The following is a 27,230-nucleotide window of genomic DNA, read 5'->3' as shown; positions in this document are numbered from 1 at the left end:
CAACAAAGAAACTAATGCCACAATGGAAACAGCAGCGGCAGAAACTATGTCCATGGTTGGCATCTGAAACTGTAAACTGCATTCAAACAAAGCGCTGTGTTGGTAGGCACAGAGGCCTAGGACGAGGCCGCCACTCAACTGTTTACACTGCAGCCTGTTTTTGTAAGATTTGGGGCACACATTAGTGCTCTGGTTGACTACTTGGCGCTGGCATGAGTACTCTGTGGTATGCTCAAATAAAGATTACCACTCTGCGTCATGCTGCAGCGTGGTGGGCGTTCAATTGATACCACACAACGTTGCACTAACAAAGAACTAAACACCTCACTGTTTTTATCATGGCTTGGGTATCTCAGCTCGAAAGCGATTTCTCAAGAGAGTTAGAGATTACACATTATTAACCCTTACGGCGCTGTTAAAATTGCCGTCGTTGTTCAGATCAGATCATATAACTATATTGTCATTCAAACTGACCGATCAAGAAAAAGATCTTCATGAAAGATCTGTTTTCCATATGAAGGACCCTTATTATAGCTTGGAATTAGTTATCTTGCAACCAGTTGCTACAGAGTATTATAGTTTTGCTCACCTAAAGGTGGATACGTACCACTAAAACTAAGAAAGATAGATATAGGGTTATATATACTACTGTGTCCAAAAAATAAAAATAAAATAAAACATTTGAATTTAAACTGCGCGTCGAAGGATTTGGAGAATTATTTTTTTTTTTAGGTTGGTAATACTGTCAGTCACATTTATGGAAAATTTCATGTCACAAAATTCATTAGTGTTTGAGATACGTGTCGTTTTGTGAGCCGCTAAAAGTGAGTTTTTCGTTTTTTGCGATGTCGAAATTTGTTGAGCAAAGAATTTGCATTAAATTTTGTTTACGGAATCAATTTTCTGCTGCGGATACGTTGAGGATGGTGCAGAAAGCCTTTGGTGATGAGGCTATGTCTAAAAAAAATGTTTACAAGTGGTATAGTGAGTCCCAAGCCGGCCGTGAACGTGTCGAAGACGAAGAGCGTCCAAGGCGACCATCAACCTCAACCGACGAAGCTCACGTTCAACAAATCAAAGATTTTGTGTTGAAAAACCGTCGATTAACAATTAGAGACCTTGCTGATGAAGTTGGCATATTGAAAGGCTCAGCCAATACCATTTTGAAGGATGTTTTGGGCCTCAAGCGCGTCAAATTTCGACTGGTATCGAAAACATTGTTTTTTTTGGAAAAAAGGCGTCGCGTTGAAGTGTGTGAAACGCTGCTTTCCGACTACCAGGGTGTCATGAAATGCATTATAACTGGCGATGAGACTTGGAACTATGCTTACGACCCTGAAACAACCGATCAATCGAGCGAATATCGTGCCAAAATAGAGCCGAGACCAAAAAAAATTGCGCCAAAGTCGCTCAAAAATCAAGGTCATGTTGACTGTTTTCTTCGATTATCGTGGTGTTGTGCATTATGAATTCCTTCCAACCGGTCAAACAGTCAACAAGGAATATTATTTGAACCTTATGCGTCGTTTGCGTAACGATATCCGCCTAAAAAGGCCGGAATTGTGGAAAGACAATTCTTGGTTTTCACACCACGATAATGCACCATCCCATACTGCCCTCGTAATTCGTGATCATTTCGCCAAAAGCTCAACACATATCGTTCCGCATCCACCGTATTCACCTGATCTGGCGCCGTGCGACTCTGGCTGTTCACCAAGCTCAAAAGACCGCTCCGGGGACACCGGTTTTTTACGATAGAGGAGATTCAAGCCGCAGCGAAGACGGAACTGAAGGCCATCCCGGAAAGTGACTACAACCAGTGTTTCGAAGATTGGAAAATCCGTTGGCATAAGTGCATTGCATCGGGAGGGGATTACTTTGAATTGGATGAAATTGATTTGGAAGAATAAATAAAGAATTTTCAAAATAAATACAATGTCACCTTATTTTTTGGGCACTTATGAAATATGGGTTCCTTAGTACAAAAAAAATTTCGAGTTCGTAGATGGGCGTAATCCGAAGACATATAAAGTGCAATAACTAAGCACTGAACTAATATATAAAGCTGAAATTTGGTATAGAGGATCGCAGTAGAAAGGTTCCATTGCGGGCAAGAGTGGGCTTATCCCCGCTCTCTTACAAGTTGAATGTACGTTTCTTCTGAACCACTTAAGCTACAACAACAAAGTTTGCTGAGTATAAATTTTATAAGAACTTGTACTGATAGTGTTAAAATGGATGAAATCGGAGGATAAACACGCTTGCGGTATAACGGTACGGTTAAAAACTACCAAAAGCGCGATAAACCAATGACTAAATACGCTAGAGACATTTTACCACCGAAATGGTACGAGAGAGCGTTTGTAGACCCCGGTACCTTCAGCTGACTTTTGATCGAAACTTTCCGTCTCCCACAATAATTAAAATTATGGAATAATCCTTTTCTTATAATGGTATGTCTGTAGGTCAAAAATGAGTTGAATTGCACCAGTATTGCCCTTAGCCCCCATATACTTAATATACAAATTTCCGAACTTCCGGGTAACTTTGTACCGCATAAATCGGGTTAACCAAATGATAATAAGGCAGCAAAAACTTGGCCTGCCCCCTATGTATACAACAAATATCAGGACTTTCGAACATCCGCCTGAGTTTACTCAATATGATTGGTTTTACATCTTAAAGTATTTCCCTGGCTTTGATTCCTGTAAGTTGCAAGAATATAAAATCTTCGGTTGCACCCGAACTCAGCCGTTCCTTACTTGTTTTAATTTAACGGTTGAGAAATATGGCAAATAATAGTATTCAAAATATAATTTTTTGCCGTTAGAGCTCTTTGTGAGCTTTGGCTTGCTACGCATGCGACCTTCAGGTATGTTTTTAATTTTTTTTTGTTTTTTTTTTCTAATTGTTTCTCCTTGCTTTGAATCCACAGGCACAGTAAAAAATGTTCCCGTGCCAGTGAGCCAAAGAAGTGCCCGCAGTGTCTAAACTATTGCTTCTGCTATCGCATCAATTGAGGAAGACCCAAATCAGTCTCTCCCACGTCGTTGTGGCGAATTTTGCGAAAAGATCTTGGCCTACATATTTACAAGATCAAATTGATGCAAGAACTGAAGCCGCTTGACCACCAGAATCGTCGTATGTTCGTGAATTGCGCTGAGCAACAGCTTGAAAATGATCCGAATTTTCATCAAAAAATCATCTTCAGCGATTGGGCTCATTTCTTGCTGTATGGCTTCGTCAATAATCAAAATATGCGTTATTGGTCAAGCAGCAATCCATACGTACTCCACGAGTCATGAAAAAACAATAAGAAATGTTAACTTCGGCTGCACTGAAGCTGATATACATTTCTTTTACCTTTTTCTTGAAGAGAAAATGACGTTTGCAAAATTTCAAAACGATATCTTAAAACCTAGGGGACTAGTTCGTATATATACAGGCGGACGGACGGACAGACAGACAGACGGACATGGCTAAATCGACTCAGCTCAACATACTAATCATTTATATATACCTTATATGGTCTCCGACGCTTCCTTCTGGGTGTTACAAACTTCGTGGCAAACTTAATATACCCTGTTCAGGGTACAATTACGGTTTGGTGCGGTTTATGGGACGGCGCACATAGGAGCATCTTCCTTCAAAAAACGGACAAACGCGAGAATTACAAACTCCAACGATGCTAAACAAAATTGATTTTTTTTAGTACCTAAGTAACCGTACTGGAGGATGGAGTCATGTGTAAAAGTTCACGCAAGTGAGGAAAGTTCTCTGATCGCCATTCACTTGGGAGTGGCCAGAAGCGATTCTTTGACTTAGGCAGGTTACGACTTCCGGTCTTTGACCAAGTATCCTCTGGATAGCCTAAGAACATCCGTTTGAAGGCGATCTAAAGTGAGATGGCGAAAAATCCCTTACATAGGGTTATGCGCTGGGTTTGGGACCCGCCACGTTAAAAACCACCTCCAATGAAAACTAACAACCAGCCTCGGATGATTGATGGCGACCATTGCAAATGAAATAAGGACTACGAATTGAGGGCATGCACCTGGAACGTCCCGTCCCTTAATTGGGAAGGTGCCGCTGCACAGCTGGTTGGTGTCCTCGTGAAAATTAAGGTTGACATCACCGCCTATACCTATAGTTGACTTTTGATCGAAAATATCGGTAAGTATGTGAGAAATGCTATAGAAATTCAGACAGAATCTGTTCCTGACAATAGTATTTCTTTGCATCAAAAATGGGTTGAATCGGGTGGGAAGTAATAGTAGCCCCCATATACCTAATACATAGATTTTCGAGCTTATATGTATGTGATATTATGCTGGATATATCCGCCAATATTTGAGCCAACTCAATGAAAATTGCAGAACATGTTTTAATGATAACAGTGTATCTTGCGCCTAAAATAGATACAATTGGGCGAAAACTTGACCTTCCCTCTATATAACTATTACCAAGATTTTCGAACATCCACTTGACCTTGCCCAGACAATTGGTGATTGTACATAAGGCACCTTAATGAAACCCAGGGAAAATTTTTTGAATATGTGACATACTAGTAGTATGTGGGATGAACAAAAATATATAAAATCTGGTCGATACTATCCCCTACTCAAATATATTCAATATAAAATGTTCGGTTGGACCCGAAATTAGCCCTTCCTTACTCGTTTTATTTTAATATATTGCATTATAATATTCAATCATGCATTCTTATTCATTTTCATTCATAAAATCACTTCAAATAATTTTGTCCGGTTTTTGAGACCAAATGGAAGAGTTTCATGATATCCCAAACCGTGTTTGTTTTATTTAAAAAAATGTCTAGTGTTCTTATTGAAAAAGCGAGCCATAGTTTTCACTGAGCTATGATAAAGCGTATAACATTCTCACCTTTTATAAGCTGGTTTCGCTCGGGTTCCACCTTAATAGCTGTTGGTGGTCGCTGTCAAAATTGGACACTGCCAACCATTCAATATAATCACATATCTCCGGATTTACTAGACCAATTTTAATGAAATTCAGTGCATAACATTATCCTGACATTTCAATATCATCGTGTGAAAATTGGCGACATCGAATAACAACAACGCATATAATACAATTTTAAATTCCATCTGATTCTTTCACTTTCCAGTATACAAATCTAGCACCAATAAATACATACATATATCGCTACAAAACCTTGCATTTCTAGCATAAAAATTGTCGAAATCGGTTTTCATAATACGGATGAAATCAGTCTCGACTTTGGTTCAATCGATTTCGTCGAACATTTTCCATTATTCTTGGATGTTGTCAGATAACTTTTATTGCTTTTGATCGGGAGTTTTCCTAGTTTGATAACTTGTGTTCTTTTAATTTCTTTGTTTTTCAACAAGTTTGAGGGTTTAATTCGTAATTTTGTCCTTACCTCCTTGCCTCCGATTCCGATCTGAAAAACTTGCATGAAGTTATCGTATCAAACAAAAAAGTTTTCTACACAACGACTATATTTTAAGTGATCAGTTCAAACAGCGGCAATATGCTCTAGTGGTTCGATATCGCTGATTCCAACAAATGAGAAGCTTCTTGAGAAGGAAAAGAAAAGTGCAAAATTTCAGAAAGATATCTCTAAGACGGACATGTGTAAATTGACACTGCTCTTCATGCTGATGATTCATATACATATGCATACTTTATAGGGTCTCAAAAGTATCCCTAGTGGCGGACTTAATATACTTTATTCATGTATAAAAAGCTTGTTGCAGTTTTATGAAAATTTCCCTCTACAAATACACGGCTCCTACTACTTTTATCCACGTAACTCACTCTTCGAATCGACAAAAATTCCGTATTTTCCGCGCAATGCCGCGCTGCCTGTGGTTCCATATTTATCGACATTTATATATGTATGTGTAGCAACGCGTATGTCATCATCAGAGCCGTAGTTATCCGTTAAGTGGGCCACATGACGCTAACGCCTTCCATTTGTCGATGGCCAGGCGACACTCTCCCACACATTATGGTCGCTTGTGGGCTGGCCGGTTAATCGAATTTTACGACTTTGGCGGAGCATTTTGTGGTTGGCGCTACGTACACATGCACACAGATATTTGATGTTGTTTGTATATGAAGGCTCCATCCGGGAAGTACGTAAGTAATAGTTTAAGTGAAAAAAGTTTTCTGGCCCATCATCAACGGATCATTGGCGTATTTCGAAGCGGTTGCCAGAGTTAATTTGATTGGAAAAGTGTCAAAGTTTTTTCGTTTATTCACATACTCTCTTTTGGGGTGAGTGTCTTTCGCTCGCAGGAGAATTTTTGGCGATTTGCTGCAAATTAGGAATACTTATAAGTTTGAAACTTTGGGGTTGGAGCTGTTGCCATAGCATGCAATAAGTTGAGATTTTTTCAAATTTAGGGAATACATGAAAGAAAACACTTTGCTATGTGCGAAAAATTATATACATAATGTGGGAAAAATATGTTGGTAATTTCATAAGCTGAGCCATTTAAGACGTTTCTATTACATTAACTGTATAACTAACTATTAACTATTATTAACAGATACTTAAGCATGCACCCACCTACACTCCCAGTAAGAGGCTCATATCAAGTCATCATATGGCATGTATATATTATACAAATCTTTATATACATCTAAATATCCCTTTACAACTCGGGAACGATAGAACACTGCATTGCGAGGATTAGTTCTTCCTTTCGCGAAACTTTCCGTATTATAACAATAGCATTAATGCATTGTTACATAGGCAAGTAAGGGTTATATACAGCGGTGTGGCAGTCTTTTTTTATGTACGCCTAAGAAGATCGATGATGATGCTTTTATTCAATTCTTTTATTAGAAATATAATAATAATATAATAAGATAATGGACGAGGTAGGTAAAAAGGGTTTCTATAAGGTAATAGTATTGACTTACGACAGCGTTAAACCAGATTAATTGCATTTTTCGGGATTAATTCAGGAGTTACCACAGCTAACTCCGTTGCTGAATCCAAAAATAACTCTCAAAATTTTAGGGAGTTTGTGAGATTTTCGTTGGCAACATTGTTAAAAATGGCCAATTTTCATCTATTGTGAATGAAATACAAGCAACCCTGACAGCTGTTTATCAAATTCTCAATATAATATCAATAAAACTTCTATGTTATGATGCAGTTTTAAAAATAATGTGTTGATATGTTTTTGTAATAAAAAATGGTTTGGTAAAAATTGGTCGCCTAACAACCGTAATGTTTATCTTCTACCAATTTTCATTGAAAATATTATAAAAAGGACAATGAGCTGTTTATGAGAGTTTCAAACTCGCATAGCTGCCGTCTGTCACCTACAAATTTGGATCTGATTAAGTGCGCAATTAATCCGGATTAACGCTGCCGTCTGTCAAGGCTATAAGACAATTATTCAGAATTGTACTATTTTGAACAAAATATATAATATACATACACTAGAGGACCCGCCCACGTTTTACTGTGGCTGATACATGTACTTCCTATGTAATACCATCTATATGATTTCTATTAGTTAGATAATAAGTATTAGTTAAGGAATAATCGCATATTTGGTGAAGCAACAAAAATGAATCAAAAAGCATTTCGTGCGTTAAGAAAGAATTGGTTTTTGGGGTAAAAATACTAGCGAATTTGGGCTGTGCATCAGTGAAATCAATCGAGTCCAATCGATTGTCAGCCTGGTGCACTGCATATTAAGAAACAGTGGAAATACAAAAAAATCGGCTGGCAAGGTTATGGTATCACTCTTGCAATGCTTCGAAAAGATTTCTGTATAACTCAAATTTTAATAGACCTTTTTATCAACACTTCAGTTATGCCGCTATTTTTTTATGCCAGATCTTTTGCAATTTAAGGTTTGAATATTGGATACGGCGATGGTAGCGCAATCTATCGGTCAAACATTCCAAAATTAGCAATTAATTACAAATGAAAAATTTATTAAAAAAAACATTTTGCAGTGGACCAAATTGTGAATCTAAACCATTCTCAAATCTCCGTGAACACACACAAAAAATTTCATCGAAATTGGTCCAGCCATTTAGGAGCAGTTCAATTACAAACACACGGTCAGAAGATTTACATATAAGTATATATAAAGATATGTATGTACATTTCTGCCTAACGAGCTTAATCCTTCAGTATTTTCTGCCATCTAAAATGTGAAAATGTGATTGAATCGCCATGTAAATGATGTCCTCCTGGCACAGTACACAGCATTCAGCCAACTTTCAAATAGCCACGCTAAAAATGGCACCAACGTCATCAGTGTTACAAATCCGCAAACAAAACAAAAACAAAAACAAACAAACAATCGAAGCGAATGACGTCGTTAACTGTCGACAATTACGCAATAGCTGTTCCACAATGCTTGCCTGCGAGAGAAAATATTCTTAGTTTATTAGTATTGCTTTAATATTTTTAATTCAGCAGCAAACACAAAATGCAAACAAAAAGTTGCAATGTATACCTCAACACGAAACAGCTTGTGTGTCTTAATATAGACACCAAGAGGAGGTGCAAACCATGAAGTGTAGGGATAAGTTTACGCCAACGTCCTTTGCAGCAATTGGCTATGCCGGTAACGGTGCAATAAAACTTTTTCCATTTACACCGAACAATGCCACGGCGCTTGCACGCAACTGCGGCATGCAAAGTGCAGCGAGCTGCAAAAAGTTAACTTCGCGTGTGCCTTGCTTGGTCGCACACGAGTGCACAGTGACAGGCAACCGTGTAAGCAAGTAGTCAAAATCAACCGCACTCCAACTGCAGGCAACTCTTATTTGCCAACAACAACACTGTTGGCCGGCAATCTGGCCGCCATTGGCATTGTGGGCGTAAAGCTTTTATAGCGAATCCTTGCGACGAAATCCTTTAACGCCGCGCACAATAACTTGACTACCACTGGCATTACACTCACCATAAATCACGGCAGCGTACAGGCGAGCAGAAATGCTGGAATTTGTGTAAAATACCTTTTTTATTAAAAACATTTTTGAACTTTAATGATATACATACATATGTATGTATGTGTTATTTGACGCAAAGCGTGTTTACAGCTTATAAAGGACGTTTTTTTAGAGATGGAGAAATTTTAAATAATTTAGAAAAAAGGCAAAAAAGTCAAATAGAAGCTATAATAGCCCACACAAATACAAAATATTCCTTAAAAGAACTTAATTTGGATCGTTCAGTTTCTATGACAGCTTTATTCGCTAGTGATCTGACCTAAATACTTTCTTTGGGGATCGCAACATTGTCTTAAGCAATAATTTATGGCAAATTTTTGAAAGATATCTCGAAAAATGAATAAGTTTTCCTTACAAGCACTTGATTCCGATCGTTCAGTTCGTGAGTCAGTTACATACACTATGGTATGCCCGATCTCTGCGGTTTCGACAAACAGCTTCTTGGAATTGAAAAGACGTGTGGAAATATTCAGGTTGATATATTAAAAACTGAGGAACTAGTTGGTGCATATTAAGACAGACGGACAAACGACCAACATAAAGACTATGTCCTTATCGTTGATCAAATACGAGCCAATCACATAATCTATAATAGGTGCCCAATTGTTCGGTTACTTTGTTGATAAGAAAGCTTTGGGCTAATAAAATGTGATTTCTTGCGCTTATGGTCCTAGCCTGCTGGAACCATTTAGCATTTAAACGGTTAGTTTCAGCGCGCATAGTTCTTCATTGATGATAAAATTCAACTTCTTCTTCTGTTTTAAGAAAATTTAGATACATAATGTATTCGAATTGCTTACAACACGCGACTGTGACGCTTTCTAGTTGCAAAGCATACAGCAGATTTTTTCACCTGCACGTGAAATCGTAAATGTATGTAATGTTATGTAAAAAAATTTCTAAAATTTTTAATGCCGTGAAATGAATGCCAAATACAAACAGTTATCCCCCTTCGAAGGCAAAGAGCCTCGAATTTGCAAAACTGCGGATTTTACTCAATTTTTGTTCAATGCCATGCATTCCAGATACCGCTTCAGACTATACGGATCTGCTTGGTCTTTCGTAGCTCAAAAATTTGCAGCTAGTGACTGTCTCTTTCCGTTCTTTCTTCCCACGGGAATTCCTTTTATACCTATGGTCTCAACTTCAGGTTAATTCGTCGAATAGTTCTTATCCGGCATTGCATTTGTTTTTCGATACCCATATTAGAGAGACACTTGTATCCAAATTGTTATAAAACGGGCTTGTGTGGTTCACTTGGTACCAGTTTAGTTAGTATATGGCTGAGTGCCATTTGGTACTAACTGAAGCAGGTGTCGTATAGATCTTTTACACATTTTCTTATCCACCGTGCGCTGCCTCTGCTTTTGTTTGCCCACACATGGCATATACTTTTGTTTTAACCCTTACAAATGTTCCGCTAACAGCTGCCAAGGCGCGTCGTTTGCCACGTTGCATGATTTTACTCCAACTCTCTCTTATTCTCACACATTTTAAAGTATTGCTGCAGTAATTTCCTACAACTCTTTCGCCTCCCAGCACATTGGTGCAGCCACCGGTTTTGCCTGTCTACCTGTAGTACTGAAACGTCTTTACTTGCCTGGAACTCAGCAAACAATGCGCGTTATATGCATATATGTGTTGTGTGCATAGGTGTGCGAATAAATGCGACATGGCCACAACATATGCGCAGCGACGCCCCCGAATGTCCACGAGCAAACACCACCACGGCCACCCACTTAATGTGCCATAAACAGGTGCTGTCCGGCTGGCGCTGCGTCGCAGTGCCCGAGTAACTGTCGAACAGCCGTTTGAGGTTTTCTGTATGTGGGCTTTTACATTTATTGCATTGTGGCAGGTGACGTTGACTGCTTGAAATAAATCTGCGCAGATATAGCATACAGTCGTACATATGCGTGAGCGTGTGTAGGAGATGCCTTGAATGCAACCAAGCAACGTGCTCGGCATAATCAGCCTTCAATGCACTTTCAGGCCTCGACAACAACTTTATTAACTGTTAAGTTCATATACATATACATAAATATGTATATATGTATGTATGTCTATTTTTGTTTGATTGCCGGCAAGTGATGAGGTCACATAGAGCTTTTCATAGATGCTTCCTGCACCGCCACTGGCAATAAACGTCGTTACACAATATACTCCTGGAGTTAAGTATATGTGGCAATTCATAAGTTGCTAAATAGCTTATACGCATACCAGCCGTATCATGTTTATCTATATGTACATACATATACATACTTATATCTAAGAACGTCGGTAATTGTATGTGCTAATTTTTGAGATAACTGTCTGGAAGTTTGACTCAAATGACATCTGCAGTTAATTTAGGATTGTCTAATATGTCTATATGTGTAGGTAAGTGTACATATAGACCATATGTGCGCCCATGAAGACTGTTTATGAACTGAGTATAACGCAGGTTTAAATAGCGAGAATGTAAATGCATATTATATCTGCAATATATATGTATATGGACACAGAAAAACTGGATGCTTACATATATCATTTATGCATAAACCTTAGAAATTTGGGTAGTATATGATCGACTACATTTAAAACATGGAATTAAATGGTACACAATCAATTTGGAACCGAGGTTTATTTGCTTTTTTTAAGTATATGTAATTTCTAGAAATTTGAAGTAAATTCGACATACACTCTTCGAGTAATTCCATAATAGTAAAGGGTGGGCTTTAACCTTTCACAAAATACGCTCGATGGAACCTTATATACGATGTTGAGAAGCCTTTATCACACGGTAGTTGGCGCAGATTGTGGGGTCTCTCCTGTTGGGGATTGGGCAGAGCACATTTAAATTCCAATCGGCGGGAATGATTTCGTCCGGTCATATTCTACAAAGAAGCTGATACATGCTCCTTATCAGTTCTTTGCTGTAGCTTTGAATAGCTCGGACGGCAATCCATCGCTCCCCGCCGCTTTTTTGTTCTTCAGATGGAACGTCTGCGCCATCGTTATCAATTGTTGAATCGGGATCGCAATCTCCTGGTGTTATGCTTTCACTGCGTTTTAGGAAGTTGAAGAAGTGTTCCTTCCATGATTTCAGTATGCTTTGGCCGTCTGTTACTAGATCACCTTTGGTTCTACAAGAGTATGCTGCTGTTTTGAAATTTTTTGTTAGTATTTCATCTTGAATTTTCGAGCATTAACCCTGTCGGTCAGCTTGTCAAGCTCTTCGTACTCATGTACTTCGTACAAATGCTTCTCGCTTCCCTCTTCAACTCTCGGTATCTATCCCATCCCACACGTATTGTGGTTGCTTGTAATGTTGCGAGGTAGTCAGTATATTTTCTCTCCGCTACGACACGGCGCTCCTCATCGTACCAGCTGTGCTTTTGCCTTTTCCGAAAACCAATGATTTAGTTTGCAGCTGTGCGTAAGGAGCTTGAAATGTCATCCCGAAGGTAGGTTGGGGTTCAGCTCTCATTGAAGCGCTCCAATCGCATCTTTGGTAACATCGCCTTTCTCTTTCGTCAGGGCGTGGGCGCATATCAGCGAAATGTTGAAGAACTTCGCTTAGACGCGGATTGTGGTTAGACGTTCATCGACCGAAGTGAATGCCACTTCTCGGCGACGGAGTCTCTCTCCAACCACGAGTCGCACATCGAATTTTCGCACCTTTATATGGTCACTTTAATAAATGCCACAAGTTCCTTCTAGTCTCAGACGGCGATAAAGTCTGCGTTTATTCTAACAAGGACATCAACCAGCCGCTACCCGCTTAATTCACGATCCGGAAACTCCAGGTACATGCCCTAAATCGTTATCCTGCCGAAATCCTGTGGAGGGAGCAACCATTACTATTAAATTGAAGTTTTTTTTTTAATTTCCGTCAAGTCAAATTGAAATCTTATTTATCTATGATACCATATGTTTTTACCTTTTTATAATAAAATAATTTATTGCATATTTGTTTTAGTTGCAATTCTTTTATATCTCTGACTACACCTAACCTCTTAAGTAGCTCTGTTATCAGCAATATCAAGTGCTCCGCACAATGTCACGAACCACAGATTATAATAAATTTAACATCTCCGCAATTAAATGAATAGTTAGTCGACGGCCTGAGTTAAAAATTTTGCGCTCAGAAGTCACATTGTCGGTGTCTGTCGAAGTCGCAGGTCTCCAAGCACGGCCATCATCAGCAACCTCTTCCCGGTCCTCCAAAAGGGCCTGGTGCTATCGAAACACACTACTTTTTGCTAAAGCTACATCTCGGTAAGGCTGCTTGATCATATCAAACGTCTTTGTCGCAAAATTACTGAGTTTCACACAGAATTTAATCGCGTACCTCTGCTCTAACGAACGCTGCATTTTCGGCTTGCTCCACTCACAGAAATACGTCGAGCGAAATGTTTGTCCTGACTCTCCAGGTGCTCGGAGACAACTGACCAGGCGTTCGTCAGCTAAGAACGCCCTCTACCGAATCCAGTCGTTGCGCGCACGCTCCGAAATACAGTCGCGGTGGAAGAAAATCAGTCCTATTACTTTCCGGACAACCCGTAGTTCTATGGAACATTACTGGTGTTATTTTTAGACAGTTTCGAACGTAATTGTTTTATGAGCTATGGCCGTGGTTATTATTTGATTTTCGACCATTTAACATAAGTATGAAGTTGTAAGGAATGGCGATGCAAAGGATTTATGTATGACTTTTGTGGACATTATGAATCCCGGATTATTGACGGTTTCAACCGATTCCGTTCCTTCACCATTAACGTCTAAAATGTACTTAGTTATGAATAATAATTTCTGTGCGACGATTTATGAAGTATTCTCAGTCAGATTTGTATAGTCTTAATGTAATGTCATTGGCATAAATTGTGTCTAGTAATAAAACGGTTCATAACAGTACCAAGTTTTAATAGCGTAAATGGTAAGAATAAATCTACATTTACGTTATAAGGTCAAAGGCAAGGGAACAACAACAAAATATAAACCAGAATCGAGCAGTGTATCTAATTAAGTAGTGTTATCATAAGATTGGAAGTTGTATTGAAATTATAAACCCCGATCTCATTGACATTACCAAGTTGCCGCACTTCCTTTGACACTTTGTCAATTAAATAAACTATTAACAGCCCTCACACTCGTCTGCTCCTTTGAATGGCTAACTGACAATGCAACAACAAACATATTTAATTTCGAAGCCAGTTAGCTTAGCTTCATGGCGTTACGACACAACATGCCAACCCTAATTGTGCAAATACCCACGCATTTAATACCAGTCGTCAAAGAAATTACTCATATAAATGCACGGAAAGTTAAGTAAGGGGCGAGTGAATGGGTAAGCAACGAGTATGTGCATCATAACATAATCCGGGCCTTAGAAACAGATATGGGTATGTATGTAGGTGTATTGCAGCTATTTGGGTTGAGGGTTGCTGGCGAGTGGGCCGCGGCGCAATCATAATATTTCAATAAGAAATCAATACAACGAGTTGTTGTTATTGTGATTGGTGTTGGTGTCGAGATGTGGGGTTGCACGTGCACATGAACTAGCAAAAGTTGCAACAACACAGTAGACTAGTGATTTCCACAAACGGAGATCGGGAGTTAACTTTTACGTTTATTCAGTCAACCCCCAGCCATGCGAACGAGGCCGAACACCAAACGGTGACCGAAAACGACAGCGACGCAACTCTCTGTAGACGCGTAAAGCACGCATTAATGTGACCGGCTTGGCAGCGGTTAGTGCGGTTTTCGACAGTATGGCAAACTGTGTGTGGATGACGGGAGCTTGATAGGAACACTAGGTTTTCGTTTACGCTTCAACGTTAGGCAACTCGATTTACTGCCCACATCTACAAACATACATATATACTTATGTATGTATGTACATGATTGCCTGTGTTTTCATTATCACTATTGCCATGACCGTGACGATTTGGGTTACGCGCCGCCACTCACATTTCACGTCTCGTGTAGCAAATCGAAAGTCCTGCTGGCTAAAGCGACGAGCTCTTTGTGTTCGCTGCCAAGTTGCTTTGATGTCGCTCCTTTATGTAAGACTGTGTGTAGCAGTCGACATATGTGTCACAAATTTCACAAGCAATCGACATGAAGTGCTTCGTGGCTGTTTTGGCTCAGTCAGTCGACTTCAATGGCAACTAGTACTCTTGTTGTCAAGCCAAATGCACGTGTATGTGTGCGAAAATGTGCGCTGGAATATGCGAGTGTATTGTGAGAAAATAAAATTCTACATGAAGGTGAAACACTAGGCGAGACTTACGGCTATTTGAATTTCTCCATATGGTATCTTGAAAATACTTACATATACCCTCACCTACATACTCACGTACTTAAAAGCATTATGTAGCGACAATATATTTTAAACTTTGCGAAGTTGCTAACGGTATGCCTTGGGAACATGCTTGAACAATTTTTAGAAGCGCTGAAAGGTCGTTGAGTGCTGGAGGCTAGTTGTGGCAACTTTAGTATTTTGTCACTTAATACAAGTTGCATAAGATATCTTACACACAAACACACTACGCCTAAAATTATACGCATTACTCCTTCATACAAAGAAGAAGAAAATAAATATAAATATACTTATATGTATGTACATACAATATTATCAATATTTCAAGACCAAATATGACCGGGATTAGTCCATTTAAACTTTAAAAGTTACAGGGACTCCAATCTGAAGAAAACGGTGGCTGAGCGATGATCCTTATTACGTGTATGGATAAAAAGTCACTGACTATCACATAGCATTGTATTTAGTTGATTCATAAAGGGTATTGAGATTCTCTATTACTTATCTGTTGCCAACTTGACTATTTTCAAGATTTTTCGTATTTATCGGCATTCATGTCCTGAGAGTTGTGAAAACATTTGACATTACACGCGGTGAATACGAATGTCAGAATTTACACAAGTCAAGAGCTATATAAACGAATTTACATATCTGACAGTATTGTTTATCAGATAGTTGAATATATGAAACTGGAACGAATCCGTATTTAGCGATTCAGAACCAGAGAGAGTCATTGAGTCACAATGAAAGCCATGGGGATCACTGAAAAAAAAAACAATGAGCGCTTCTAAGAACCAAACGGAGCTCCTGGAAACCATAAAGAACAATACAGAGCCAGTGAGAACCTGGAAGAGCCACTGAGAACCGTTGAGAACCACGAAAAATCCATAAGAGAGAATACTAAGAACAGGTAAAGTCTCGGAGAGCCGTGGGTAACCACTAAGAACCAGGGAGAGCCAACGAGAACCAGGATCACTGAGTTCCAGGAAGGATCACTGAGCACCAGTTAGGACCGATGAGAGCTAGTGAGACCCAAAAACAAACAAGGATAGCAAATGACAACCAGGGATGTATTTTTCTCGAACGGTTAAAAGTACTAATTTCGATATTTTGTAAAACAACCCAAAAACAAACCAGGATAGCAAACGATAATAAGGGATGTATTTTTCTCGAACGGTTAAAAGTACTAATTTCGATATTTTGTAAAAGTATTATGCATCAGGTGGTTCTCTCCTTCATTTTTAAAGGTGATTAAAAAAGATGAGTGCGAGTTAACGGAATACAAATATGAAAATAGTTTCTTGAACTATTTCAAAAAAAAGTATAGTTTCGACGTAGCTCACGTGTATTTGGCAAAGCCTGTATTTACAATTCAGAATATAAATGTAATTGAACTAAACTTTAAGGCAAGTTTGAAATAAGAACTGAAAATTCCACGAAGGAGTACTATTTAAAACTACTTCGAAGATGATACAGAACATTTTGCTTTAAGGTCGCAATCATTGAGCCGAAAGCATACGAGTTTAAGGGGTTAGGGGTAGTTAGAATTTTCAAAAAATTATTTTTTGCATTTTCGTGAAGTGTAATATCTTAAAAATATTCCCTGAAAATCTCACGTTGATCCGATAATTAGTTTTTGAGTTATTCGACAAATAACAAAGAGAGCTCGGGCACTTCAAAGCGCTAGTGTGAAACTTTAAACGCGTGACAATTGTAACTCGAAAACCGTTCAGTAGATTTTAATGAAATTTATGCAGCTTTTAGAATACGTAATAAACTCGGGCCAGATCAAAGGATTTTTATTTTTACGAAAATTTCGATTTTTTAAGACCAATTAACTGTTGATTTTTTCGCAAAAATTTAAAATAAAAGAAAATCCTTCGATCAGGCCCGAGTTTATCTATTTATAAAACTATTTTTTTTTGTCCGATTGATTTTAGATGCATCTCCAAGGACTTATGCTTGTCACCGCAAGTACCTTTTTTTGAAACAGGATCAACACAAACAACTATAGCTTTGGAAATAAATTTTTTTTTTTAAATTTTCGTGACTTCAGGTCAACACATCCTATAATAATGCCATATTACTACTTTTGTAAAATAACATGATTTAAGAGCAAAAAAAAAAAAAAATACTGAAATCTCTCATTTTTTAGTGCCTCTGACTACCCCTAACCCCTTAATAAAATTTTAGTCGCAGGAGTCTCGATTGGCATAAATCGTATTTATCTTTTCGTAATCTTTTTCCTTTTTTTTACTAATTTTTTCCTTAAACATTGTGTTAAACTTGCATCAATATTTTTAGAGTCTTTAATAAAAACGGCAATTCCTGAAATATATTTTTTATTAATTTTTTATTTTTACTTTGTTCTTACAAACCTTTACTTGCTGCTGAATTATTATTGTGTAACCCAAAGTTCCTTTAAATTGGCTGCTTGACTCTTAATTGATTTGACGCTACCTTTCTACGCACCGAGTGACATTTCATAATCTATGCCTATTGTGCCATCAATAACCACATACCGCCATGCATACCGTTTAAAGCGTCATTGTCTAAACAACATAATGACTTCTAAATGGTGTTTGTCAGGCTATGACAATGAATGCTGAACCACAATTTTTCATTTGTCTGCACGTGGTGGACATTTTCATTTGTTAAATGGTTGGCTTGGTCGAGCCGCACACAAAGCAAACTGGTTGCTTGGCTTAGCGAGAGCAAGCCATAAAAACAACAATGCTAGCCACCATCACCGCTCGATGCGCTCACCAAAAGCACGCGTCAGCCTCTTACGAAATTAGTACAGAGCCCATTAATGGCATACAGAAGACAGTTGGGCTTCTTCTCGTCGCAGATGTATGTACATAAACGTGCGATACAAACAGCTAGAGAGCAAAAAGGCGCGGGGAATTTTCGCTTCCGGTGTGTTTTAGTGAGTTCTGCCGAGGGAGTAGGGTGCGAACAGGTAGAAAAAGCGACTAAAGAAATTTCAGTACTAATGTATTGTTTGTCATTTGCTGGTATTTTGCAAACTTACAGGGAGAGAAATATACAAACAAATAAATTATGTGTATTTAAATGCATACCTATAAACATTGAGACGCCTGTGCATATCGGTCTGTTGCGCTGTTGTAGATTGAACGGTTACAAGTGTCACCGGCCCTTTCTTAATCCGCAATCTTTGCTTGCTTTGAATTCGTATGTAGCCAACTCTAGAGGTTTTACAAGCCCAAAATTATTGAAAGGTAAGGGTTCTTCCTGAAAATCCTGTAAGTCGGTACATATGTACATATATGTACATATATATGTATATCTATACATGAGTTGGTTGGCGTACCACAACCAACTCCCTTGTGCGTTGACAGTGATGAATGGTTTTTGTTGTTGCAATATATGGTAATAGTTATACTTTTTATTGTTTTTATCACTACCGCTTGTCATTTTACCTTCCTCCAATTTGATAACTTCTTTTGCCGTTAGACACATACATATAGTATGTGTGCATATGCAGAAACAAGTTCCAGGCATTTAAAGAACATTATACAAAGTCTAAATAAAGGATGAAGGCATCAAAATGTACATATAGCGCATACATATACATATAATGTATATTAGGGTGCTTCAAAAAATTTTTTTTTTTCGTTTGGTACTCGGAAAAATATGTTCCCAGTCACCTCTAAGAAAGCCTATCCAAAAACCTATGAGTTTCATCATTCAAAATGATTTTTTTCATTGAGTTATAAAATTCATAAAAAATAAAAAATTTTCCCAAAAATAATCAAACTTTAACTGTTAATATCTTTTAAATCGTGGAGACCTTTTTTGTAGAGCATTCAATTTCCTACAAAATCTAAGGAACAAGATATTTTTTCAAGCAGTTGGAAGCGAGATATAAATTTTTCTATCTGATAATAAGAAAAAATAGAAAACTGTATGTAGGAGGACCTTCCCGTTACAATTAAGAACTCACGCTTGGAGAGGCTTTCTTAGAGGTGTCTAGGAACCTATTTTTCCGAGTACAAAACGAAAAAAAAAAAATTTTTTTTTTGAATCACCCTAATGTATATATAGTTCCAGAGAAAGGAATCAATACTTGTGTAACTGCTTCTAATAATTGAGAAACTGTGCAAGTAAACAGCCCCTATCAAAGTAATGGCCTAAGTAATCTACATACATATAACGGGTGGTTGTGAGATCGAAATATTTCTCGCCGTTAAGTTATAGCAGATAAGACCTTCCCTGGCTCTTCCACCAATTTATTCTTGCTTGCTTTTTTTCTAAATTTTTAACTGGGAAGTCATTCCTAATGTCGCGGCGGCTTTTTTACGGGTCCCAAACCCAGCGCACAACCCTATGTAGGGGATGTTATGGGAGTTGGGGTAGTATCGACCAGATTTTATCTACTAACTGTTATCATGCCTCATACTAGAACAATGTTCATTGGGTTTCATTAAGGTACCTCACATACATATGGAGCAAAGTCAGCCGGATGTTTGAAATTTTAATCTATTTGGGCGCAAAGGTATACTGTTAGAAGAAAACACGTTCTGTAATTTTCATTGAGATAACTGATATATTGGCCGACATATCCAACATAAAGCCTCCTGGAAGTTAGAAAATTTTTATTTTAGGTATATTGGGGCTCAGGGAAGTATTGACCCCATTCAAGTCATTTCTGATTCCGAATTACTATTGTCTAGAAAGGGTTCTCAATTTCAATTGTATCTATATCTTACACATTATCAAAAGTCAACTATAGATACTTGGGACCACATATTTGATGTCTAGGGATAGGTTTCTAGAGATTTGAATTTCAATTGTACAAAGTGCGTTCCAAAGTAAACAGAATCTAGTGCCCCCTGGAGGCGTCATCTATGTACTGTATATGTCGACTGGTGCGTTAGAATCTGTTATCTTTATCGATTGTCCAGAGAGAATTTCATGACATTTCATTGATTGGAAGCGAAGTTATTGTCTTTCAAGTGTCAGTATGTTTGTGTTATCGGTGAGAAAATGAGCTTCGAACAAAGAGCCAACATTAAATTTTGTTTTAAAATTGGTAAAACTTTTATCGAAGCGTTTCATTGATTGCATGATTGCCTATCCCGTAGCAGAGTGCACGAGTGGTTTCAACGTTTTCAAAGTGGTCGTGAGGACATAAATGACGATCAACATGTGAGCCAATCAAAATCCGTGATCACTGGAAATTCCATCGAAACTGTGCGCGAATATATCAAAAATCAGCCGAAATCATCATTGAAATTCATGGAAATGAAATTGAACGTCTTCAAAACATCGATTTATCGTATTTTGACCGAACATTTGGGCTTACGAAAGGTGTGTGCACGGTTTGTTCCGCATAAATTGACTGACAACGAAAAATTGCTCAGAATCCAACATTCGTAGGACGGTTGTGACCGATTATTTGACCAAAAACCACATTTTATCTATTAACCACTCCCCGTGTTCACCTGGCGACTTCTTACTTTTCGGAAAAATGCCCATGAAAACAAAGCGTTATGCAGTCGTAGAGGCCATTCAAAAGGCTTGCACCGAAATACTGGGGGCCATCCCGGCCAACGAGCTAAAACACTTGTTCAACATGCTTTTGGACCATGCAAAAAGCTGTATTGAAGCAGAAGGAGACTATTTTGAATAAAATAAATTGATTTTGCCGAAAACATCATTTGTTCTGTTTTTTTTTTTAAGTCCTGTTTACTTTGGAACACACCTTGTATATCTTACACTTTGACCTAGACTCTCCCTCAAAAGTCAACTATAGATACTTAGGTCCACATATTCGGTATCTAGGGATTTAGTCATAAGGTGGCATACTTGAAAGGAATTGTTAGTTCAAAATTTTATCAGGTTATATTAATTCCTTCTTGATTTATGTACTGGAAACAGAAAGAATCATATGGAATTTAAAATTGTGCTATCTTTGTAATAGGCGTGAGTGTGGTCCGAATTCGTCCATTTTCGTCTGACTCGGTCAGTCGGGCTATGAAATATGTCAATTCACCAAAAAGTAGGTGGTGCCACACCCCTCGTCCAATGTTCATAGGCTCTCGGTTAATGGCATTTTGTGGCCGTGACTGCGGTCCGATGATGCCCATCTACGAACTCGTAAGTTTTTTCTGTACTAAGGACCCCGCATACCAGGATATCTTAATTTTAACTCAAGTAACAGCTTACACGGACGAACGGACATATAGACAGACAGTCCCCAGGACTCATGGATCGCTATTGGACTTTGATTAGATAAATTTCTAGTGAGTCAATCAGTAAACGAAAAGCACAGTTCTCCAGCTGGTTTCAAAAAGAACTAGCCAGCAGGTCACTCTTACGATAGAGTTCAGTTTGACTTTGAGTGGAATTCGTTAGGTCTCTATATAGCTTAAGTATTTTTTGAGAATCTGCTTAAGTTTAAGTGCTGGCCAAAACAATTTTTCATTGGTTGAAGTTTCTTAGCGTAGAAACTTGTACGTGGCGGTTTTGTAATTGGAAAGATTTCTTACATCAATAAATTTCTATTGAATACCTATACATATGTATATCTTTAACCAATAACTTTACAACCTTAGACCTCTATCCACACTGTATCGGTAGCAATTGTATTATTTATATAGCCTAGTCAGCCGCCGTTGTCAATATTGTTGTGAACTAAATAACGTTCGAAATGTCTGCAATACTTAATAGCTTTGTATGACCCCAAAAAGTAATTGGTTATATTAATTTCAGACAATTTTAAGCTGTGCACGCAATCATGCATGTCGGGACACACATACCTCCATACATATTTATATGCACATCAGTTTATTACCCTTGTAAAGGAATCGTCCTGCCGTCAGCGGTGGTGGATTTTGCCAAATGCAGTGTATTAATTAATGATTACATACACATTCATTCAGTTTTCAAAACTATATCTCCTTATAAATGTTTGTGTGTTGTTGTAGATATGGCAACCTAGAATTTGCCTTTAATTTACATTTAAAATTGCTTTGAAACGAAAATTTGTGGGTTTGTTTTCCAAACTACACAATTAATACTGACACGCGTTTAGCCAACAAAAGCGTTTTAAAAATGGATAATGATTTGAAGTCACTGATTTGAATTGAATGAACTTGACGTGGTTTTTTTTTTTAATATTTCAGAAAAACCAATAAATTATTTTTGAAAATCCAAGTTAAAAGCAGAGAAATTAAACAAAATAAGTGCGGAAGGGCAAAGTTTTGGTCTTACTGGACATTTATTAATTATAATTACATTATATATTTTAGATTAAAGCCCACCGTCAACAAACTGATTGGACCTTATCAGTGTGGCTTTAGACCTGGAAAATCAACAACCGACCAGATGCTTTCGACAGCACGAAAAGGAGCTGCCTTTATGCCGCGATGTCTGAATTTGGTATCCCCGCAAAACTAATACGGCTGTGTAAGCTGACGTTGAGCAAGACCAATAGCTCCATCAGAATCGGGAAGGACCTCTCCGAGCCGTTCGATACCAAACGAGGTTTCAGACAAGGTGATTCCCTATCGTGCGAGTTCTTCAACCTGCTTCTGGAGAAAATAGTTCGAGCCGCAGATCTAATAGAGAAGGTACCATCTTCTATAAGAGTGTACAGCTGTTTGCGTATGCCGATGATATTGATATCATCGGCCTTAACACCCGCGCCGTTAGTTCTGCTTTCTCCAGACTGGACAAGGAAGCAAAACAAATGGGTCTGGCAATGAACGAGGGCAAGACGAAATATCTCCTGTCATCAAACAAACAGCCGTCGCACTCGCGACTTGGCACTCACGTCACTGTTGACAGTCATAACTTTGAAGTCGTAGATAATTTCGTCTATCTTGGAACCAGCGTAAACACCACCAACAATGTCAGCCTAGAAATCCAACGCAGGATAACTCTTGCCAACAGGTGCTACTTCGGACTGAGTAGGTAATTGAGAAGCAAAGTCCTCTCTCGAGAAACAAAACCAAACTCTATAAGTCACTCATAATTCCCGTCCTGCTATATGGTGCAGAGGCTTGGACGATGTCAACAACTGATGAGTCGACGTTGCGAGTTTTCGAGAGAAAAGTTCTGCGAAAGATTTATGTTCCTTTGTGCGTTGGCCACGGCGAATATTGCATTCGATGGAACGATGAACTGTACGAGATATATGACGACATTGACATAGTTCAGCGAATTAAAAGACAGCGGCTACGCTGGCTAGGTCATGTTGTCCGAATGGACGGAAACACTCCAGCTCTGAAAGTATTCGACGCTGTACCCGCCGGGGAAAGCAAAGGAAGAGGAAGACCTCCACTCCGTTGGAAGGACCAGATGGAGAAGGACCTGGCTACGCTCGGAATATCCAATTGGCGCCACGTAGCGTCTCGTCATCCTAGGCATTTAATAGAAAGAGTATAAAAATATTCAAAACAAATGCCAATTGAATCGATGGACATAAGTTTTTCGATGTCGCCAAACCCGAAATCTGCTGCCTACCCTGGATTAAATCAAAATTCGAAAGAGTTCTTATTCAAAAACAGTTTTATAAGAGCTGATGAATAAATCAAAGTTTATTTATTATTATTTTAAAAATAATTTCGGCAAGTGACCGCCGCAGCTGGCTTGAATAAGTTCCAACCGAGAGACCGTAGTTTCGACCCCTTTTTGATTCAATTGGTGCTGTATGTAAACAATAACGCGCCGAATATCGGCGTCAATCGTTTGGAGAATATAGACATATTGAAGGAAACTCACAGGCCCACGACGCGAGATAATGCGCTTGTACAGCATTTAGCGCCGAAACATTAACGTCGTTCATTTTAACGTTACGAACTCTTTCATAAAGACTTGAAACCAAACGTTGTCCACATAAACATTCAGGCACGGTGAATTAATTAATCATAGCTCTATAGCGTTCCCTATCTTTTTGATTCTCTCTGCCCGTTGATCACATCTAGCAGTGACTATTGAGGATCACATGCTCGTCTTAACAACTCTTGAGGATTATGAGGCAATTTTGTTTATTAACGAATTCATTAAATCATAATTCAGCTTTATCGCTGAAAAAAAGTCTTTCACCGAAAGTGCGAAGTGCTCGATGATCTTTCGGCTTCAACAGACGATTATGTCGACCGAAAATTTGACGCAGCGTGCGATGAGTTGGCGAACCGAACTAATATCAATCTGACTATTCTAATCAATCTGAAAGATTTGCAAACGTTGTTCCGGAGTAAGTATGTTCATTATAAAATTAACCAAAACTGTGTATAAGTCAAGAAACAGCTGTCAACAGGACGAACTCTGTCCCATTGAGAACCGCATGTCTAACAAAACACCCTTTATATGCCTTTCCAAAATATGGAACAGATATCATCTGGATCAGGACAGCTCCATAGCCTATTACTTTCACTACTTGTCAAAATATAAGAAACTAAATGGACGTATGCAACAGTCGCGTAGCCTCTTCGATATCTTCTTTGGTTGTCATCCAAATCATCTAACGGTAGGGCTAAAAAATGAGCTGGTTCGACGGTGTCGGTGTTAGATGAGTGGGTTTCGTTGACCTTGCAAAGAGCTGTTTAGAGTCATAAGGGAACTCATTGCATGCTGGACATATATGTATGTATTTGGTACGTCGGGGTCGACTTTGGATAAGTGGAAGTTTAACCTGCTACAGTACAGCGCAGGCGGATCCGCTTTATTCTACAGTACAGGCAGTCGAATATTACACCTAAAATATGTACTCGTATTACGATTATTGGCAGTCAGAAGTTTAATACCATCGACTGTAATGTAAGATCCAGTATGTACACTTTCGTACAGTTCGTAAATATGGGCGCTAAGAATTTAGTGGGGATAGGGTTATGTTCCTTGCAGAGAACAAGCGAGAAAGGTCGGAGAGATAGCCGTTTACTTTTGAGCACATGCCGAGGTGTTTGAGGGAGTTTTGAAATGAAAAAATTTAACAGTAACGAGGAGAGGACATCACTCTGCGGTTTAATTACTTTTAATTTGGAGTTTTGATCTCGAAGAAGTACGGATGATTGCCCACCACTCAGCTAGTCCACCTCTTCTGCCCTGCTGTTAAAATGGATTGTTCTATATCCTCAAGTAGTGTTGTGTGGTTGACTGTGTCAAAAGCTTTTGACAAGTCCAATCCTATGAGGATCGTCCTCTCACAGGGTGGCCTTTGATTTATGACATGAACTATCTTGGCGTTTATTCTGCTAAGCCCTGTGGTGGTACTGTGCACTATGCGGAAGCCATTATGGTGGTTTGCTAGACTCAGATGGTAAGTGAACGTCAGGAGTAGTCTTAAATGTCTTTATTACTAGGGAAAGGAAAGTTATCGGACGGCAAGGATCGCTTATGCTGACTGGTTTCTTAGGTTTTAGTAGTGGGACCTCTCCTGACATTGTACACATCGGTTAATTGAAGAATGGTCAGCGACAGGTTGAGAAACTTGATTAGTAGGCATACTCCAGTCGATCCTAGATGGAATTGGATGATTTAGATTTGAAGACTCTCTGAAACTCTTCATCTTCTTCTTCTTTTCTGATGTTGACACCATTTACGTGATTATAGTCGAGTTAACAATAGCGCGCCAGTCGTTTCTTTTTTTCTTCCGCTTTCTCTGCCTTCCCCGGCAGGTACTGCGTCGAATACTTCCAGAGCAGAAGTGTTTTCATACGTACGATATGACCTAGCCAGCGCAGCCGCTATCTCTTAATTCGCTGAACTATGTTAATGTCGCTCATTGTTCCATCGAATGCGATATTCACCGTGGCCAACGCGCAAAAGATTGCATGCTTCTGCACAATATAGCAGGACGGGAATAATAAGCGACTTATAGGGTTTGGTTTTTGTTTGTCGAGAGAGGACTTTACTTCTCAATTGTCTACTCAGTTCAAAGTAGCACCTGTTGGATAGAGTTATTCTGCGTTGGATTTCGAGGCTGACATTATTGTTGCTGTTAATGCTGATATACGAAATTACGAGGTGTTAAGGCCAATGATATCAAAATCATCGGCGTACGCCAACACCTGTACATTCTTATATAAAATGGTACCTTCTCTATTTCGTTCTGTAGCTCGAATTTTTTTCTCCAAAACTAGGTTGGAAAAGTCACAAGAAAGGAAGTCGCTTTGCCTGAAACTTCGTTTGGTATCGAACGGCTTGGATAGGTCTTTCCCGATCCCGACGGAGCTTTTAGTATTGCTCAACGTTGGCTTCCACAGCTGTGTTAGTTTTGCGGGATACCAAATTCAGACAAAGCTCCTTTTCGTGCTATCAAAAGCAACTTTAAAATCGACGAAGAGGTGGTGTTTGTCAATTCTGTTTTCACGGATCTTTTCCAAGATTCGCCGCATGGTGAATATCTGGTCAGTTGTTGATTTGCGAGGTCTAAAGCCATACTTATAAGGTCCAATCAGTTTGTAGACGGTGGGCCTTAATCTTTCACCCAATACGCTCGATAGAACCTTAAACGGGATGTTGAAGAAGCTTATCCTTTGGCGCAGATTGTGGGGTCTCCTTTTTTGTGGATTCTTTCTTAAATTCCATGCTTTCGTCCGACTATATTTTACAAAGAAGCTGATGCATGCTCCTTATCAGTTCTTCGCCGCCGTGTTTGAATAGTTCGGACGGCAATCCATCGGCTCTCGCCGCTTTGTTGTTCTTCAAGCGGGTAATTGCTAATCGAACTTCTTCTTGTCGAGAAATGGAACGTCTGCTCCATCGTTATCGTTTCGGGAATCGCGTTCGACTTCTCCCGGCGTTATTTTCCTTCCTTTCTTTGTTCCTTCCATAATTTTAGTATGCTCTGGGCATCAGTTACTAGATCACCTGTGGGGGTTTTACAAGAGTATGCTCCGGCCTTGAAACCTTCTGTTAGTCGCCGCATCTTTTCGTAGAATTTTCGAGCATTACCCCTGTC

Source organism: Bactrocera tryoni, chromosome 4 (genome assembly GCF_016617805.1).
Source record: "Bactrocera tryoni isolate S06 chromosome 4, CSIRO_BtryS06_freeze2, whole genome shotgun sequence".
Taxonomy (NCBI): Eukaryota; Metazoa; Arthropoda; class Insecta; order Diptera; family Tephritidae; genus Bactrocera; species Bactrocera tryoni.
This window is presented reverse-complemented; position numbering follows the sequence as displayed.